Here is a 13,040-nt window from a genome sequence, read left to right as displayed (position 1 = left end):
TCAGCAACTAATGAAATGATCATGTGGTTTTGTTCTTTCAGTTTGTTTATATAATAGATCACGTTGATGGTTTTCCGTATATTAAACCATCCCTGCATACCTGAGATGAAGCCTGCTTGATCATGGTGGATGATTGTTTTAATGTGCTCTTGGATTCAGTTTGCCAGAATTTTATTGAGTATTTTTGCGTCGATATTCATAAGGGAAATTGGTCTGAAGTTCTCTTTCTTTGTTGGATCTTTGTGTGGTTTAGGTATAAGAGTAACTGTGGTTACATAGAAGGAATTCGGTAGTGTTCCATCTGTTTCAATTTTGTGGAATTGTTTGGATAATATTGGTTTTTCATGTCTTTCTTGAAGTTCTCCATCATCATGATCAAATGTGATTTTAAATCTAGATCTTGGTTTTCTGTTGTGTTTGGATATTCAAATTTTGCTTTGGTGGGAGAATTGGGCTCCGATGATGCCATGTAGTCTTTCTTTCTTTTGTTTGGGTTCCTGGGCTTGCCTCTTCCTTTCACGTTGTCCCTGGTTTTACCTTGTTTTCCTATTTTTGACAGTGGTTAGACTGCCGTATAGGCCTTTGTGTTACAAATGCTGTAGACCTGTTTTCCTGTTGTCTTTCAGCTAGTTATGGGAATACAGTGTTCTGCTTTCAGGCGTGTAGTATTTCCTGTCTACTTTTCTTCAGGTGTTCATGTGGGCATGTTTATTGTGTCCACCAGGCAGGTTACTTAGAGCAGAAAAGTTGGTCTTACCTCTGGTCTCAGGCCTGGAGTCGTTTCAGCTCTCTTTGAGGGCAGCAACCAGATGGGCCTGCCCAGTCTTCACTCGGGACTCTGTTCACAGGGAGCCCAGATGGTGCTAGGTGTTTGGCATTTTCCTCTAGTGTCAGAAATGTGGGCATAGAGTAGTCTCCTCTGGCTTCCCAGGCATGTCTGCACCTCTCTTATTTACATTTCAAATGTATTCCCTTTCCCAGTTTCCAGGCCAATACCCTCCCTATTTTCTGCCTCCCCTTCTATATGGGTGTTCCCCTCCCAATCATCCCCCCATTACTGCCTCTCCCTAAGAATCCTGTTCGGGCATCAGATCCCATTACCCATGACTGTGAGCCACCATATGGTATTTGGTAACCATATGACTCAAGACTTCTGGAAGAACAGTCAGTGTTCTCAGCTGGTGAGCCATCTCTCCAGACTGAAAAAACTTCCTTTTTAAATCATACATGAATTACTGTTAGGTAAAATTGTATATTCTTCAGATGTGTAATTTTGTGAGTTTTAAAAAGCATATCTACATTATGAATTCGCTGAAGTCATATAAGGACAAAACAGGACATAATATATACGTAAAAGACAAGCATCATAAGCAAAACCTCCCAAAATACCAGTGGGTTCATTTTGTGTTGGCCTCATGTGCTCTTCAGTGTGCTTTGCATAGTAGTGTGACTTTGTTGGAAAAATGAAATTTTCTTTACAAGTGTTTATCAATCGTGGTTAGCTTCTGGGGCACAGAAAAAATCTGTGTCCACATCTCTCAGCACAGGGACAGGATGTCACACAGACCTGTGCTGGCCCTGTGCATATTGCCATATTTTGCATCAGATTCATGTCTGGAAAGCATAGTTTCCTTGGGGTCATCCATGTCCTGTGTCTCTCACAGTTTCTCCAACTCCTATTCCTCAAAGTTCCCTGAGCCAAGAGAGATGCAGACATTCCATTTATGATTCAGTGTTTTTAGATCTCTGTTCGTTGTTCAGTTGTGGGTGTCTGATTAGTTCACATCTCCTGCAGGAGAATGCTTCTCTGATAATTGCTAAGTAAGATATTTATCTAGGAGACATTTTATTGGTATGTTCTTTTAAAAAATAGTAGCACCCACAACTCTTCCTCCTTACTCGGGGGGTTGCCATCCTAAGGGACACCAGGTAGTATCTTCTCACCAAACCTTGACTTGCCAACTCCGCTGAATGCATAGAGCAATAAACTACACTGCATACTCTCATTTCCCACCAAACAGCCCTGCATGCTTTCCAGGAGGCCTGCTGCCACCAGGAACACCAACTAACCCTTTGCCTCCTAAGCCCAAGCATACCTGATCACACACAGACACACAGACACACACAGACACACAGACATACACAGACATACACAGACACACACAGACACACACAGACACACACAGACACAGACACACACACACACACACACACACACACACACACACACACACTCACCGCAACCAAACAAGGAAATAACCCCAAATACAATTTATAGTGATGACACAGGCCTTCAATCGTGAATGATTAAATCCCTTATAGAAAAATACAATCAATAGCTGAAAGAAATTCCAGGCAGATGGGACAGAATATTCTATTATTTCATCATTTCAGAAGAGTGTGGGTTCCAGAAGCAAAGGCCCCCAGCATGTGAGGGACAATAGTTTGTTTACCAAGGAGCCACCTCATCATAAAACTTCTTTCCTCAGTACTCCAAAGAGTTTTGCTCCCTGTACATTCTATCATAACACATTTTTCTGACAATAAATTTTGGATCATCAGAATCATTTCCAAGAGTGTACATCATTGGAAGATGTATGTCTTTCTCTTTATATTATTTGCCAGCTGCATGGTGGGACTGTCTTTGGCTCTGCCAGGCCTCAGCAGCTAGAATTGAAAGGACTATGAGGACCAGGACAGCCATCCCCATCCTGATGAGATTTTCCATTGTGTGATCCCGATTCTCTGGGGCTGTGGTATTAAACAAAGAAGTCACAGAGTTAGGGATGATCAAAATTTCCTAACAAAGCATCCTTTCAGGACCCCCGTTTTCTTGAAGAGCATAAGGTTCTACTCTTTCCCATTCCATGACGTGGAATTCTTTGTCTGATTTAACTGTCTGAGGTTTGGGCATGTTCTAGGGTGGGCAGATTGTCTCAGCTAGTCCTGAGAATAGAAGAGTAGGATGTGTGTATACTTAAGAGTTCTTAGTGTTTCTTCTGAGTTCCACATAATCATCTAGTATAGATGCCCATCATTTTTGCCATACAAGATCATGGAATTCTGGGATGAATCTTCCCTGTGTCCCCTCTCTTATTCTTACTAAATTCTTTAGGAAAAAAAAAACCAATGACATACCAGTGATACCAGTAAATTCAGTAAATTTAGGGTAGATGAAATTGACAATTCATTCAGGCAGTTGGCTCCAGGTCACTGTCACTGTTATGAGCAGCAAAAGGTCAGTTTTTAGAATGGTGTTTCTGGTGAGGCCTTCAGAGGTTGTGCAGACTCTGATTAGCAGTATGTTTTTTTTTTTTTTGGTTTTTTTTTTTGGTGAGTGTGATTCCTTGTGACATTTAGACCTTCCTACTTCAAACTTGATCTTAGCATTCCTCCTCTGGTGTGTATGTGTGTGTTGTTTGTGTGTGTGTGTGTGTGTGTGTGTGTGTGTGTGTGTGTGTGTGGTGTGTGTTGTTTGTGTGTGTGTGTGTGTGTGTGTGTGGTGTGGTGTTTGTGTGTGTGTGTAAATCAGAAAGAGAATGAATGATAGGCCATTGGATTTTATCTAGGAGTTCCCCAGAAACCACAGTTATCTTATATTATGCTTAGATCCTAAGCCTGATACATGTACCTCTTAGTTTTCTTGGCTTTACAAATAATAATTATTGTGTCAACAGGATGGGTCGCACTGTTAGTAGAGAGTGGTGATGATCCACCATACTCTAGAAGACTCAAGGGTCAGTTGTAGAGAGTCCTTGGAAATCCCATCCCAAAACCTTCCCTTCTTCACACATGTGTAGCAAGGCCTAGCAGAGGATATTCTTAGGTGTCACCTCTCAAATGAAGGCTGCATCATACATTTCCTCTATGTCACTCAGACGGAAAGGTTTCAGGCTTCCCAATGCAATAGGTTTGATTGCAAGTGTTGGATTTTATTTTCCTTAATGTGAAAATTGTTATGTTGTAGTTCTCATGGAGAATTTTGTTTGAAAGGTATTATCTATGGATATGAATCTGATTTAAACAGAAGGATGGTATAGAACAATTGTATGTGGTATACCAAGGCTATGTCCTCTCCTGTAGGTTCCATGGGCTATGGCTGCAGTGAGAGCAAGGGTATGACCGGGATCCTGTGAATACTGTTTATTCATGGATTTGGAGATGTTGTCACTGTGGACCAGTTCCTGCTTAGGATCTTATAACTGTGTGGGTCTTCTCCAAACTGCTCTTTCAAACTACATGATACCCCTGGATTCCATTAGCAGGGAGTTTAGTGAGCATCCCTAGAATGATTCAGGTTATCCCTCACCATTATGAGGGCAAATACCCACCTGACTCTCACTCTACAGTATTCCAAACCCTGTGCTAGCTGATAATTGTTGTAAATGGAGAATGCTGAGACACCCCTTCTGCTGAGAAAGATCTGGATCACCTCACCTGGGACCAATTCTCCAGAGTCACTGCTCTATGACAGAAAGTATAGAGATAATTGGAGGTATCTATAGCACCTGAAGATGTTGCTAATGTTGGAGGTCACAGAACTCATAGAGAGTTCTAGGATTATGCCTCATGTGCAAGACTGAAGGAGCCTGAATCCTCTGCCATGGCAACTTCTCATGCCCTTGCCAAGCATCAGCAGAGTTTTGTTTTTTGAGACTCACTGCAGAATCAGGTTTTGCAGACTTCCTCTATCTGGAGAGGTCACAGCCACTACCAGCACAGAAAAAACTAAGATGTGTGAACCACGTTTCTCTTATTTATACTAAAAGAAACAGTATCCCAGAGAGAGAGAAGGGCTTGTCCAAGTTTAATATCCTGAAGCAGCTGTATTAATCCCGCAATTAGGTATAGCCTATCTGGTCCTATGTGCCAACAGAATCTTTATTAGCCCTCTTGGACCTGACTCTATTCAGGAGAAATATTGTTTCTTAGGGGAATCAAGGAGACATGACTTTCTGGGTTCCTTACTCATAACCTTACCCATATGCCTCATCATCCAGGGTGAGGCTAAATAGTCTATTTGGATGCTCTTCTGTAGTCTAACAGTTAAGTCCCAGCCTATGGCTTGTCCTTTGGGATATTTCTTGGTCTTTCATACTCACAAGCTCAAATGACAGAAGTGAGAACTGTGATTAACAAGAGCTGTTTGTTAGACTGCCTGTGTTTGTAGCATATTCCCTATAAGGAGGTGCCTAATACTTACTGGCTGTTGTGATGAACCTTTTAGTTGGCCAGCTGGAGACTTCAGTGGGTCCTAAGAGACAGAAAAAGAGGATGTCCTTTGCGCTGTGTGTGCTACATATGCCATGTAAGCTCCCTAAGACAGAGTGACCATTACATGAAGGATTATTGTTGCCATCCAATTCTGTGCTGTGGAATGTGCCTTTTGACTAACCATTCATATTGTCCTCTTAGTCCCACTCAAATCAAAAGATCTATGTATTGTAATGCAAATCACAATGAGATGTCAGAACAACCTCACCTGAGACTCTGAGCTCCACAGGGGCACTGGCAAATGACAGCAGGTAGAGAGATGAATCTCGAGAACCATAGCATTTGTAAGTGCCTGAGTGGGTGGAGGTCACAGCATTCATGGAGAATTCTGACTGGTACTGTTGATCTTGGACCTTTGATTTTAGTCGAAGGGGTGGCTGGCCTGATCCCTCCTTGGACAGAATGAAAGAGTCCACAGAGGATGTTGACCAACACATCAGGGTCACATTCTCTCCTGAGTGTACTGAGGAGTTAGGCATCACTGAGAGGGAAGGTGTGTCATAAATCTGTCCTAAAGAAAAGAGGGATGATGAGAGGCTGTCTTCCTTGTTCTGAGCTCAAATCACATTATTTCACCCTGAGTACATGGGACTCAATTTCTTTTATCTGACTGAGCTCACCTCCTGCTGACCTGTCTCTCCCTCTGTTCCTCCCCAAGATCCCTGTTCCTCATCCCAGCCCTCAGCTACTAAGCTCCCCCATGAGAGCTTGAACAGTGGCTAGGCACATCACTTTAGATCCTCACCTGTGATCAGGACGTCCAGGGGGTCACTGGATGCTGACCACTCAGAGGAGAGGTTCTGTACACCATAGCATCTATATTGACCTCCAGTGGAGTGATTCACAAAGCCCAGTGTGAAGTTGGCCAAGGAGATGCCACCCTTGGTCCACTGGCTAGAGGACAGTGTGATGTCTGCTCCCCCCACTTTGTATAGAGCAAATCTGTCATAGTTGATGTCAGAGCAACACTGCAGTGTGAGTCTCATTCCAGGGTTCAGGAGGTAGCCTTGGTGAGTTAGCAGAGAGGGCTTCTTGGACAGCCCTAGAAGGAAGGTGACAGCTATTGAATGAGGTTGGGTTCTTATCAAACATCTCTGCCCTCCCATCCTGCCCAGCACCTGTCACAGCTTGTCTCCTAACAGGCTGTGATTGAGCACACAGGCTTTCCATCTAGTCCTTCTCTACCTGCAACTCTGCAGAATAGCAGGCCATGGCAAGGGTTTAGGGTCTCAGAAAGTGATTGGAGAATGACAGAGGGGACTTACCTGAGATGAGTATTTTTTGCAGCTCACTGGGTACTGACCACAACTGTGGGGTATGTTTGTAGTAACCATAACATCTGAATGTCCCTGTGTGGTTTTGTGTCATGGGTCCCATAACAAACAGGGCTTGGTACTGTCCACTAGAACGTCTATACTGTGTGTTCAGTGAGCTGGTGAACTTCTGATCTTCATTGGTGAGAATGAATTTATCTTAGTGGCTCTGTGAGGTACAGTGGAGTATCAGGTTCCCTCCCTCTGTTACCACAGAGCTGGGCAGTTCTGATAGCCTGGTTTCATATTTGTCATAGATTCATAGAAGATAACGAAGCTGTTACAAGTTCTCACAAGTCACAGTGTTGTCTAGGACTATTCTGTGGGAGAGAAGCACTCCTGAGAGCAGTGCCTGGGATTGGGAATCTGACTGTCCCCTCACCTGTCACCAACAGCTCCAGGTTGTCCCTGGGGTCTGACCAACCAGCTGAGTTTTAACAGCAACAGCGATATTGCCCTGCATGGTATTGTGTCACAGAAAGGGTTAAGAACTTGGCCTTATTCCCAGGCTGTTCTAGGGTCTGTGTGCTTCATGTTTCTTGGCTTCCCTCCTTATGCAGAAAATATATTTCTGCGTCCAGGTCTTCCTGACACGAGATGGTCATGGCTCTTTTGGAGGGGATCACAGAGCCCGGTTCAGCCTTGATGGTTGGTTTTTGTAGTTTCCCCACATAGAAGTAGGAGAGAAGCACATGGGCATGTTTGAAAGTGGCACAGAGAATGTCCCACCAGTGGATGCTGCTTTTATTCAATTTATTCTTCTCTCATTCCATACACTGGAAGACAGCCTCCCATCCTTCCATCCTTCCTAATATAACACAATCCTCTCCACTCCATTCTCCCTCATGTTTACTGCTCCTCTGCCTTCTTTTTGAGAAGAGAAGGATTTCCAGTGATATCACCTAAACATGGCATAACAAGATTCTAGAACAGTAGGAACGTGCCCTCACATTAAGACTGGACAAGGAAAGCCACCAGTAGAAAAAGGATTCCATGTGTAGGTACAAGTATTGGAGACATTTCCATTCCCACTGTTAGGAGTTCAGCAAGAACCTAAAGCAAGCCAGGTTGTTGCGCCCACATTGAATCAGAGCACTCAGGAGGCAGAGGCAGGGAACTCTGTGTTGGAGATGAGCTTTGTCTACAGAGTGAGTTCCAGGAAACTTAACTACAGCTACACAGAGAATCCCCCAAACACCAAAAAACAAAGAAACAATCAAAGAACACGGAAGCAAGCAAGAAGAAAGCAAGCAAACAAACAAAAACCAGGACTCGAAAACAGCCACAGGATGTATGCACTAGGCACAGGGCAGACCCATGCAGGCTCTGTGAGTCCTTATGATTCCTGCTTAGTTCATTCTTTGTTCCATGTTTCTCCTGGTATCCTCAATCCTTCCTCTCCATGTTCTTCTGGATTCTCAGACTAACAGAAGGCCTCATGAAGCATCATCTTCTTATTGCATATCTTGGGCTTAGCTACCACTGTCAGCCTTGGATTCTGTATTTTGGCTAGTGTTTCCTGGCTGTGTGTCAAAGTTCTAAAGTCTTGGATCCTCACATACAGCACATACTATGTGGTCTCTCAGCACCTGTATCATTGAATGTCATTCTGTGGAAAGACTGGGGTTCCTCACCTGACACCAGGAGTTCCAGTGGTTCACTAGGAGCTGACCAGAGTTGTGGTGTGTTTGTTTCATAGCTGTAGCATCTGAATATCCATTTCTGGTTGGAGGTCAAAGGACCCACATAGAACAGGACATAACACTTTCCAGTGTAGTGGTTACACTGTGGGTCCTGCCTCCAGGAGGGTTTCTGAGGTCCTTCTACAGTGAGAATCGACCAGTGATAGTTCTTTGAGGGCTCACATTTGAGGGTGACATACCCTCCTGAGGTCACCACAGGGTCAGTCTGGGCTGAAAGGCTGGGTTTCCAGTAGGCTCCTAGGACAGAAGGAGGAATCAGTTAAATGTCCCTATCCCTCATTATCTACCTTGGCTCTGAGGTTCCCACAGGGAAACAGTCAAAATCTGAGAGTCCTGGGGCCCTGTGTATTCACTCACCTGTGACCACTAGCTCCAGGGGCTCACTGTAGTCTGATGATTTACCCTGAGTCCTGTAGGAGCATTGATATTGCCCCGCACTTTGCTGGTCTACATTTGAGAATGAGAATTCAGTCTTGTTTGTTGGCTTCTGATTGTTCTTTGGAACTCTTCTCTGTAGGTATCCATTTCTATAGAGAATAGACTCTTTGGCTCCAATTGTCTCCTCACAAATGAAGGTCACCTTAGTTCCCATTGAGACCACAGAATCTGGCTGTACTCTGAGGATAGGCTTAGGGAGGGACCCTGCAAGTAACAGAGCAGCTAAGACTCAGGACACCCATGCTCAGATATCAGTTCTTAACACGATGACCTCCCAGCTACCCCCAGAATAACACACATGTGGTGTTTTCCACCATCACTGCCCAGGCATGGCTCCTGGATATGAAGAGAAGTGAATTTCAGGAGAGCTGCAGACACTCACCTGTCAGCACTGGGATCCAGAGGCTCAGAGTCAGTCCTGGAAGAGAGTTCTTTGTAAGAGATTTGTAGGTAAGACTGAGTAAGTCCTCTCCTCTGCAGAATTGCCTGAGACACTGTGGTTTCCTGATGGGTGAGCGCTGAGCTCCAGGCCCTGCTCATTTCTAGACCTCAGTATCCCCTCCTCCTCTTCACTTCTCACCAAGACAGAGCAGGGCTGTGAAGGTGAAGGTCATGGCATCTCCTCTCAGAGGCTGCAACTCTGTTCGAGAGCAGAGCTACAGAGCCTTTCTGAAGGATTGGAAACAGGGTGTGGCCCTGGAGGCAGGGCAGTCCCCATGACTGGTCATTTTTCAGCAGCCCTACAGGAAGGGGAACAGCCCTCCTCAGGCACCCTGCTTTAACTTCCTCAATGCTGTGACTAGGCCAGGCAGTAGAACTCTGCAATCAGGCCTTACACAGATGACATTTCCTCAGCCCACCAGTGTCTGCCTCACCTGTGCACATCACTGTCAGAACCATATTGTAGCAAACATGTGGGAACATCTCACAGAACAGAATTAAATTGCCATTTTGCTTTTTTCTCTTCACATTTTACGTGAAATATTTCCTTATTTTCAACATTTTAATGTTTCTGAGGAGGGTCTTGCTGTGCATATCTGGAATAAGATTTACAGTCTTTTCTTCATAGTCTCATGTGACACATTATCATTGCGGACTACAATTTCTTTTTTTCTTCAATATTTGTTTTTTCTTTACAGTTTTATAGAAACTTATTTCAATTCTTCTTTTAGTGTTTGTTTTTATGTGTTTGTATTTTTTTCCAATTGATAAGATGTAATTGCCCACTTAAACATACAAAGCCTGGTACCATCTATCCCTTAGGAACATTAATAACAACCTGTAAACACACAGAGCAGAATCTTCACATCACCTGCTATGGTTTCTCACCCTCTCCTTTATCCTATCTCTCCTTTCTCCTCTAGTTTCTCCCTCTTCCTTCAAACTACTCTCCCACCCATCCTTCCTTCTCCTCCAATGACAGGCCTCCTTCTATCCTGTACCTGCCCTTCACTTGTACTTTACAAATTCAGTGAGGAGGTTCTGGTGAAGTCACCTGATTCCTGAGTAGTGACTAAGCAGTTGTCCTTGGCCCAGTGGAATTAGCATCAAAATACAGATAACTTCAGGGCAAACCACAACATTTCCCCCTTTTTGTCCAGTTAAAAAGCCTTTTCACTTATATATAAATTGAGTACAATTATTGCCATTCTACAATTTATAGAGCATATGATATTCTCAACACCCAGTCCATCACTATATCAGTTAAACAGAACATTTAGTTATCCATTCCAGCTTAATGAAAGGCTTAAAATCTATATTATATCTTGGCTAGCTTGTATACTATCTGATAACTATCCAATAAAATATGTATATTCAGAGTTATATAGCCTGATAGGCTATGAGACTATAATCAGTCTTCAACCCCATCAGATATCTGAGAAGGACCAAATATCTATACACAAAGGAAGCCTAACATGACTTCTAGAACTGAGAGGTTGTAGAGACAAATCTCCACTAGCATAGTCCCCTGATAGCAACATGTGAGCGCAAGTCTTCAGCCTTCTGGCCCAAAATCAACCGACAGATTCTTGAAATGCAGATTTAGAAGGGCTGATCACCCTGTTTTGGCAGAGTTTATCAGTCAACTATTCTGCATAATTTGTCCTTTTCTGGACAGTATTAGTTTGCAGATGAAACAGGCAGTTTTGTCTAGTGGCTGCCTAGCCACAAAGTATTGCCTCACCTGGAGGTAGGGATGTTCACATTCTTCATTAAATCCAGCAAAGGAGAACTGTTAGGAGCAGGTATGTCTCAACAAAAGATAAATACCTTTAAATCTAAAATTTTTTTGATTTCTGACATTTTTTGAAAACCATCTATCTATATAAGACAATCTGGACTGTTGTCTTTATATCTTTTTTTTTCTTTATTAACTTGAGTATTTCTTATTTACATTTCGATTGTTATTCCTTTTCCCGGTTTCCGGGCAAACATCCCACTCACCCCTCCACCTCCCCTTCTATATGGGTGTTCCACTACCCATCCTCCGCCCATTACCGCCCTCCCCAACAACAATCACATTCACTGGGGGTTCAGTCTTAGCAGGACCAAGGGCTTCCCCTTCCACTGGTGCTCTTACTAGGCTATTCATTGCTACCTATGAGGTTGGAGCCCAGGGTCAGTCCATGTATAGTCTGTGGGTAGTGACTTAGTCCCTGGAAGCTCTGGTTGGTTGGCATTGTTGTTCATATGGGGTCTTGAGCCCCTTCAAGCTCTTCCAGGTCTTTCTCTGATTCCTTCAACGGGGGTCCTATTCTCAGTTCAGTGGTTTCCTGCTGGCATTCGCCTATGTATTTGCTGTATTCTAGATGTGTCTCTCAGGAGAGATTTACATCCGGTTCCTGTCGGCCTGCACTGCTTTGCTGCATCCATTTTATCTAATTGGGTGGCTGTATACATATGGGCGACATGTGGGGCAGGCTATGAATGGGTGTTCCTTCTGTGTCTGTTTTAATCTTTGCCTCCCTATTCCCTGCCAATGGTATTCTTGCTCCCCTTTTAAAGGAGGAGTGAAGCATTCACATTTTGGTCATCCCTCTTGAGTTTCATGTGTTCTGTGAATCCAGGGCAATTCAAGCATTTGGGCTAATAGCCATTTATCAATGAGTGCATACCATGTGTGTTTTTCTTTGATTGAGTTACATCACTCAGGATGATATTTTCCGGTTCCCTCCATTTCCCTATGAATTACATAAAGTCATTGTTTTTGATAGCTGAGTAATATTCCATTGTGTAGATGTACCACTTTTCTGTATCCATTCCTCTGTTGAAGGGGATCTGGGTTCTTTCCAGCTTCTGGCTGTTATAAATAAGGCTGCTATGAACATAGTGGAGCATGTGTCTTTGTTATATGTTGGAGCATCTTTTGGGTATATGCCCAAGAGAGGTATAGCTGGATCCTCAGGCAGTTCAATGTCCAATTTTCTGAGGAACCTCCAGACTGATTTCCAGAATGGTTGTACCAGTCTGAAATCCCACCAACAATGGAGGAATGTTCCTCTTTCTCCACATCCTCGCCAGCATTTGTTGTCACCTGAGTTTTTTTTTTTTTTTTATTAACTTGAGTATTTCTTGTATACATTTCGAGTGTTATTCCCTTTCCCGGTTTCCAGGCAAACATCCCCCTCCCCTCCCCTTCTTTATGGGTATTCCCTCCCTTCCCCCCCTTGCCTCCCTCCTCCAACAATCACATTCACTGGGGGTTCAGTCTTAGCAGGACCCAGGGCTTCCCCTTCCACTGGTGATCTTACTAGGATATTCATTGCTACCTATGAGGTCAGAGTCCAGGGTCAGTCCATGTATAGACTTTGGGTAGTGGCTTAGTCCCTGGAAGCTCTGGTTGCTTGGCATTGTTGTACATACGGGCTCTCGAGCACCTTTAAGCTCTTCCAGTTCTTTCTCTGATTCCTTCAACGGGGGTCCTATTCTCAAATCAGTGGTTTGCTGCTGGCATACGCCTCTGTGTTTGCTGTATTCTGGCTGTGTCTCTCGGGAGAGATCTACATCCGGCTCCTATCGGCCTGCACTTCTTTGCTTCATCCATCTTGTCTAATTGGATGGCTGTATATGCATGGGCCACATGTGGGACAGGCTCTGAATGGGTGTTCCTTCTGTGTCTGTTTTAATCTTTGCCTCTCTATTCCCTGCCAAGGGTATTCTTGTTCCCCTTTAAAAGAAGGAGTGAAGCATTCACATTTTGATCATCCGTCTTGAGTTTCATGTGTTCTAGGCATCTAGGGTAATTCAAGCATTTGGGCTAATAGTCACTTATCAATGAGTGCATACCATGTGTTTTTTTCTGTGATTGGGT

General features: G+C 43.8%; 1 pseudogene; it reads right to left on the bottom strand.

Moving 5' to 3' along the window:
* Positions 1-2,559: 2,559 nt before the first annotated feature.
* LOC116892707 lies at positions 2,560-9,342 on the bottom strand (annotated as a pseudogene).
* Between the last annotated feature and the right edge of the window lie 3,698 nt (positions 9,343-13,040).

This window comes from Rattus rattus, chromosome 2, assembly GCF_011064425.1.
Source record: "Rattus rattus isolate New Zealand chromosome 2, Rrattus_CSIRO_v1, whole genome shotgun sequence".
NCBI classification, from domain to species: Eukaryota; Metazoa; Chordata; class Mammalia; order Rodentia; family Muridae; genus Rattus; species Rattus rattus.
The sequence above is the reverse complement of the archived record's forward strand: the minus strand, read 5'-3'. Positions and strand labels throughout refer to the sequence as shown.